Source organism: Dermochelys coriacea, chromosome 12 (assembly GCF_009764565.3).
Source record: "Dermochelys coriacea isolate rDerCor1 chromosome 12, rDerCor1.pri.v4, whole genome shotgun sequence".
Lineage (NCBI taxonomy): Eukaryota > Metazoa > Chordata > Testudines > Dermochelyidae > Dermochelys > Dermochelys coriacea.
Genome location: NC_050079.1, coordinates 32,257,977 through 32,265,542, shown reverse-complemented (window position 1 = coordinate 32,265,542; position 7,566 = coordinate 32,257,977).

Genomic DNA, 7,566 nt, shown 5'->3' with positions numbered 1-7,566 from the left:
CATCTCCGCACCGGGGCTGTTTCTCCCAATCTGTCGACAACAGGGCCCCAGTGGGTATGTTTATACAGCCTACGGCTGCGAGCCTCCCAGCTCAGGTCAACAGACTTGAGCTTGTGGGACTTGGGCTAGTTCTCCAGAAATAGCTGCGTACACAGTTCTTTGAAAGCAGTGGCTCTGGCTGGACTCGGACTTTGAAGCCCATACCCCTCCCTAGGCTTCAGCTCCTGAGCTCTAGCCTGAGCAACACTTCAAAGCACTGTCTACATAGTTATTTTTAGAGCATGAGCCTGAGTCTGTCAACTTGGCTTGGGAGGCTGGCTGTGAAGACGTTCCCAGTGTGACCGAAACATTTGGACATGACAATAATGCAAATAATATACATAATAATTATAACAACATTGATCAAACATTGCCAATTAAAGTCCAACGTTTTCTAAGGCCAGCTTTTCCAATAAAATCCAATCTTAATTCATTCCTCCTAACTTTTCTGATGCAAGTCATTTTCTTCCTCCATGAACATTGTCTAACGAAGAATTTCTGAGGTTAATTTTTGATTCTGCACCCTAGCAATTGTTGAGGCTTGGAAACTGCCATTTGTTAATTTGTGCCATATTGATTGATGATCTTGGCAAATCTCTCAAGGTTTATGGGCTTTCAATATTTCTATAGAAATTATATTTTTAAATATTCTGCCCTGATATAGCAAATTGAAATGACAGGCTGGGAAGTCCTGGTTCTTATTTATCTTTATGAATAAGCACTTCTGAGTACAGTTTGGTGGTGGTTGGTAGCAAGTTTGGGTATGGAGATAGCTGTTTAGTTTTGTTTATTCACTTTTTTCACCAGAAAGATGAATGGGACATTTGTTCAATTCTCTAGCATTTACGTACTAGGAATAAAGTCATCCTGAGACAGAAAAGGGATGAGGATACACAATTGTCTATCTTTTTCATGCATTTTACTCAGTTCAAATGGGCAAAAATATTTTTTGTGACTGTCAGGTGGAATAATTTACCATAGAAAAATCCATCATGCATCTTAATAGTTAGCATGTAATCAAACCCTCAAATCTCACCCCCACAAATCCCTGTCCCATATGAAATTTAGATAACGATGGGTTAGATTTGGGCTAGTCCAATGCAGAACCCAAACCTCACACGTACTAATTTTGTTTCCTGGTGTTTCTGCCTGGCCATTGGATTCATCCCATCGTTTCCCACAGGTCCAGCCACCAGTTTAGTGGAGAGGTCACTCTGCCACCTCTCCCTGATGATTCTATGGATCACGAAAGTGGAAGCCTTTCCATAGCAGCCTTTCCCCTTAAGGTGCTGTGGTGTGAGAGTGGCCATCTCAGATCCCCTTGAAGAATGTGTGAGAAGACCAAAGAAAAGATGGGTGGATAGGGAGGTGGTGTCAGGGTGGACACTGGGGCTTCTGGGGAAGGAGTATGCTAGTAGGAGTGGAGTCTAGCTAGCTGGGTGGAAGGATGCAGGATAGGTTGAATGAAGGGATAGAGAGATGTTGAGAGTATCTGGGGACTGATGGAGGGTATGCTCAGTAAAGAGTATAGACCTACTGTCAGTATCTAGAAGATTCCAGATGGAGGTAGCAAGTATTGTCACTTGCCAAGCAAAACTCAGTAAATAAGGTTTTTGTAAAACCAAAATATGGCTACTTGAGCCCATCTCTAGGTTAACATATATTTACCTAATTGGTTAAGCTGTGTTTAAACCAATTTACCCCAGCTTGGTTTAGAACTGTGTTTGAAATCAGTTCAGGTAACATGGTTTTAGCCCCAGTGTAGCTACAGCCTTGAAATTTCTAGCCTGCCACATACAGAAACTCACATGTATGGTCTCTCAACTCTGGTGGTTATTCAAAGGCTCTTTTCTCCTGAACATTTTACGTCACATAGTGACAGGTAGTAGAACCACACTAAATATCAATGTTTGGTGCCACATGCATAAGGAAAAACATTGAGGGTTTGCTGACAAGCAGTGGCTCTAGACGTATTTTCAGCATGTATCTGAGAGTCCTTGCCCATGAACCAATAACAGTGCTTTCCAAACATGTTTTCTACATCAGCATTGCAAACTACCTTGAAGTTGTGAGGATGGCACTGCATATATGACTTTGAGATCTGTGCTGGGAGGAGAGATGTCGTGAATTTTTGGTTCCTGAGACAATGCAACAAGTGAGGTGTGGAACTTTAGAGACGTCACAGCCACGACAGCCTGTGTTTTTAACAGACCCAGCATATTTAGCATGCAGTAAACAACCTTAATAAATGAGGGTGTAAACTCCTTCTGGCACTTATTACCTTGATAGGGTTAACTAGTTGTAGCATAACCACAGAAGTTAAATGCACTTCAGTAAATGTGCAAAATGGCTTCAGTTTTTAAAGTACAGTAGATCCCATAGGTATTCTAAAATCTATTCTTCTGTAGACAAATATTCATTTTCCTTCAGCATTAATTGTAGCATTGTTGCCAATAATGTTTCCTGCATTATATTCATCCACAGTATGAGGCAGCTAAGAGAAATCAGAAGGAGAGAAAGAACAGAAAATACTAAGATTGCAGCTGCATCTCCTGGGGAAATGATTGCCATTTGAAATGTCACTCAGTTTGATTCATTGTTAAGGGGAAGCACAAGACACCTCCTGCTTGAAAATTGGTCTGCACAGAAATGAAAAGCTGCTTGTATTGTTGCTATCAAAATGATGTAACATTATCAAAATATGCAAGTCTCTATTTTATTTCAACTAGAAGCATCACCTATGGTATCCTGCATGGTGACTAAATTAATCAACTCTTTAGAGTAATGTGATTGAAATATGACAAAATGCTTCTGTTGTTAAAGAGCATTTAACTGTTTTACTTTCATATGCATGTTCCTTAAATTTAGTAGCAGGAAGTGTGAAATACCTGAAGTCTCTGGAATGCACAGATATTGATTTTCATTATATACTCTGACTGGCCCCTAAGCAATACCACAGAGATTTTTATTTAACTTCATGTACTTAACCACCTTCTGCATGAGCAGTGGGATGCAGTGAACTCTGAAGAGCAATGGCAATGGATTCCTGGAGGACTAATAATGACTGGTGTGCCAGAGTGGGATTTGAAGTGATTGTGAAGTAACCTTTTGATTATGTTTTTGATTATCTGTTTTGTTTTTTCTTTTTCTTTCTTTTAACCAACGTGCAAAATAAGTTAACAAGCTGAATTTCTTTTCAAGGGTTTCAGAGTAGCAGCCGTGTTAGTCTGTATTCGCAAAAAGAAAAGGAGTACTTGTGGCACCTTAGAGACTAACAAATTTATTAGAGCATAAGCTGTAGCTCACGAAAGCTTATGCTCTAATAAATTTGTTAGTCTCTAAGGTGCCACAAGTACTCCTTTTCTTTTTTCAAGGGTTGTAGGTTTGAGTCACTTCACAAAAATTCTGGATGCATAGACTCATAGAAATGTAGGGATTGCAGGGACTTCAAGAGATTATCTAGTCCAACTACCTATGCTGAGGCAGGACCAAGTCTACCTAAACCATTCCAGACAGGTGTTTGTCTAACCTGTTCTTAAAAACCTCTAATGACAGGGATTGCACAACCTCTCTTAGAAACCTATTCCAGTGCTTAACTATACTTATAGTTAGAAAAATGTCCTAATATTGAACCTAATTCTCCCTTGCTGCAGATTAAGCCCTTTATTTCTTGTCCTGCCTTCAGTGGACATGGAGAACAACTGATCAGTACCTCTCTATATCAGTCCTTTACATATTAGAAGACTGTTTTCTGGTCCCCACTCAGTCTTTTCTCAGAATTAAACATGCCCAGTTTTTTTAACCTTTTCTCATAGGTCAGGTTTTCTAAATCTTTTATTGTTTGTTTCTCTCCTCATGGGCAAAGTGGAGATAGTCCAATCTTTCATCAGTGCCGAATAGAGTGGGACAATTACCTCTGGTGTCTTACATATGACACTCCTGTTAATACACCCTGATATTCACAACTCTGTCACATTGTTGACTCATATTAACTTTGTGCTCCACTATAACACCCAGATCTTTTACTCCTGCCTAGCCAGTTATTTCCCAAATTGTAGTTGTGCATCTGGTTTTTCCTTCTTAAGTATAGAACTTTGCAACTATCTTTACTGAATTTTTTCTTGTTGATTTCAGACCAAATCTCCAATTTGTAATGGTCATTTTGAATTCTAATCGTATTTGCCAAAGTGCTTGCAACTTCTCCCAGTTTGGTGTCCTTCGCAAATTTTATAAGTATGCTCTCCACTCCATTATCCAAGTCATTAATGAAAATACTGAATAGTACTGGACCCCGGACAGATCCCTGATGGACCCCCACTAGGTCACCCCCTAGAGAGATGATAGAGAACCATTGATAACCACTTCTTGAGCACAGTCTTTCAACCACTTTTGTATCCCCCTTAATAGTAATTTAATCTAGACCACATTACCCAAATTTGCTTATGAGAAGGTCATGTGGGACTGTGTCAAAAGCTTTACTAAAATCAAGATATGTCATGTCTGCATCTTTCCCTTTATTACAAGGCCAGTCCTGTCAAAGGAAATTAGGTGACTATTCCTTATAACACTATTATCTTCTAGGTACTTACAAATTGATTGTTTAATCATTTGTTCCAATATATTTCCAGGTATCAAAGAAAAACAGTCTATAATTCTCTTCCCCTTTTTTAAAGTTAGGTACAATGTTTGACCTTCTCCAGTCTTCTGGGACTTCACCCTACCTCCATAAGTTTTCAAAGATAATTGCTAGCAGTTCTGAGATTGCTTCGGCTAGTTCCTTAGGCACCCTAGTATGAATTTCATCAGGCCCTGCCATCTTGGATACATCTAAATTATATTCTTTAACCTGTTCGTTGTCTATTTTTGCTTGCCTCTTGTTGTTCATATTAATTATGTCAAGTATCTGGACACAATTTACCTTCTTAGTGAAAATTGAAGCAAAATAGGTATTAAACAAATTATAATAATTTGCCCAGTTTTCAAATGTGGGTGTCAATAGTTAGGCATCCAAATCCGCAGCTTAACCTACTGCTGCTTTGGTACATACTGTAATGCAGGGATTCTCAAACTGGGGGTTGGGACCCCTCAGGGTGTCACGAGGTTATTACATGGGGGGTTGTGAGCTGTCAGCTTCCTCCCCAAACCCCGCTTTGCCTCAAACATTTATAATGGTGTTAAATATATAAAAACGTGTTTTTAATGTATAAGGGGGGTTCACACTCAGAGGCTTACTATGGAAAAGGGGTCACCAGTACAAAAGTTTGAGAACCACTGCTATAATGCATAATAGTTCATATTCTTCAGTCTCTCCCAGTCTTCATTTGCAGTACCTGTCCAGAGTTTCATCTATTAAAAAAATTAAATGAGAAAATATATTACCTTTAACTTAAATTCCCTACAAGAAGTTCTGACATTGTTTCAGGACTTTTCTAAAAGGATTCTGTTGCTAAGTATGTTCACAAAGCATATGGTGATTTTGACTGAGAACAGGTTTGTAGAGCAAACTAACTGTTGTGTTCACCACCACCAAAGACATCCTGAACAATGTATTTCACACTTAGTATTAAGAAGGGGCAGTCCCCATATGCCATTCTTTCTATCCAGTGGAGAAAGTTGTCTGTTTAACATACTTCATGTTCAGTTGGTCTCACATCTAACACGGTGCTGGCACAAAAATCTCATTAGACATTATTTGCCCCTCTTCGGAGAGTGCATAGGAAACTTGATAGCCAATGTTCGCATTCTTCTTTTACCAGCTACTCAAAATAATTCAGCAAACTCTGACTCTGCATAATGGGTATAAATGTGTGTATTATTGTTTATTTCCTATTAATGGCGAAGTATGTCTTATTACCCGGAATTCATCTCTTTTCTTTGTTTTCTTTCTGAAAAAAAAAAGACATTTAGATTGGAACTTTTAGAGTACAAGCATCAAAGAAATAAAGCAAGTCACAAGTGACACATTTTTGAGTTCCTCTGTGTTAAGCATAAACTGTTTCTGATTGCCCAGAGTCTTGCATGTAGATTTAATGTGAATGCCATGTCTGAAGTGACTAATAAATTTATAGCTGGAAGAGAAGACAACATACTAAAATCCCATTAACCCTATAGTGCTATTAGTCAGTATTTTCCAACACGGCCTCTTAATGTAGAATCCTAAAGGAAATTCGCAGCAAGGTGTGTGGATATTTTATGATTAATGGGAGTCTTGAGGCTAATTCCAAATATATAGTATGCTGAGACCTATGCTCATTACTAGTGGTACCAAATGAGGTCAGACTAGATGATCTACATGATCATAATGATCCCTTCTGACCTTAGTATCTATGGATTTTTATTTATTTATTTATTTTTGTCATCTTCAGCATTTACAGAGATTGTCTTGGTAACTGTCCAATAAAATTCTAAAAGGTCACAGCTATTTTTTTCAATGGAGGGCCTGAAAGTTTCTAGTTAGTTCTTTTCTGTTCCAAGTACAAGTATCTTTTAATTAATAGTGCAACAATTTTTTTCCAATACAAAGTTATTAGGGGCATATGACTAGTTATTATTTTAAAAGGAGGAAGGTACCAAGAGGCAGAGCCATTGGGAGTTAGGCACCTAGATACCGTTAAGGATCTGGGCCTAAAGGACTAGTACCAAGAAGGAGCATGATTGAGTAGATAGTGGACTGGGAATCAGGGATCTAGGTTCTGTTCCTGGCTCCTGGCCTGCTGTGACCTTGACCAAGTTATATTGTCTTTCTTAACATCTCCTGAAGCCCAGAGGAGAAAACAAGGGTGGATCACTCTGATAGAGTTGTTCTGTATACTCCTCCTGAAGTCCTGGTATAGGTCACTGTTAGAGACAGGAATACTGGGCTAGATGGACTATTCGTCTGACCCAGTATGGCTGTTTTTATGTTTCTGTTTCCCCTCCTATCCTTTCTCTGCCTTGTCTATTGAGATTGTAAGCTCATTGGAGCTGGCACCATCTCCAACGATATCTTGGTACAGCACAATGGGACTCTGAGGCCGGTTGAGGCACTTGAGCAGCACCATAATATAACTAACATGAGCATCAAGAAAAGGGCTTTTCATAAATTCATCTTGCAGAACATAAAGCGCTTTTTGCAGAGAATATGGTTTGAAATGCAAGCTCTCACAATGACAGAATGTCATTCAGCATTAGACATTTAAAACTTCCACAGAAATGGAGCAAACTAAGTTTATTTATGAAGTTCATCTCAGAAGTTCCCAATTTGATGGAAACAGTTTTATTTTGATTCACATTTAAACCCTGCAAATAGCTGAGTTAATTTAGCAAAAATGAGTATTCTCAAGATGACCTGCAAGGGGAAGAGGGGGACCTACTTTAATCTAGAAACCATCAAAGCCTTCTTGACATACGTATTATTGTAGGGCTCAGAAAAAATAAACAGTTTATGTAGAAGATTAAGAGACAGTGTGGATTTGCTTTTGACATATCTTGTCTCCAAATCATAGGTGAGGATTTATTAGAACACTATCATGTCAAAGCTACCTCATT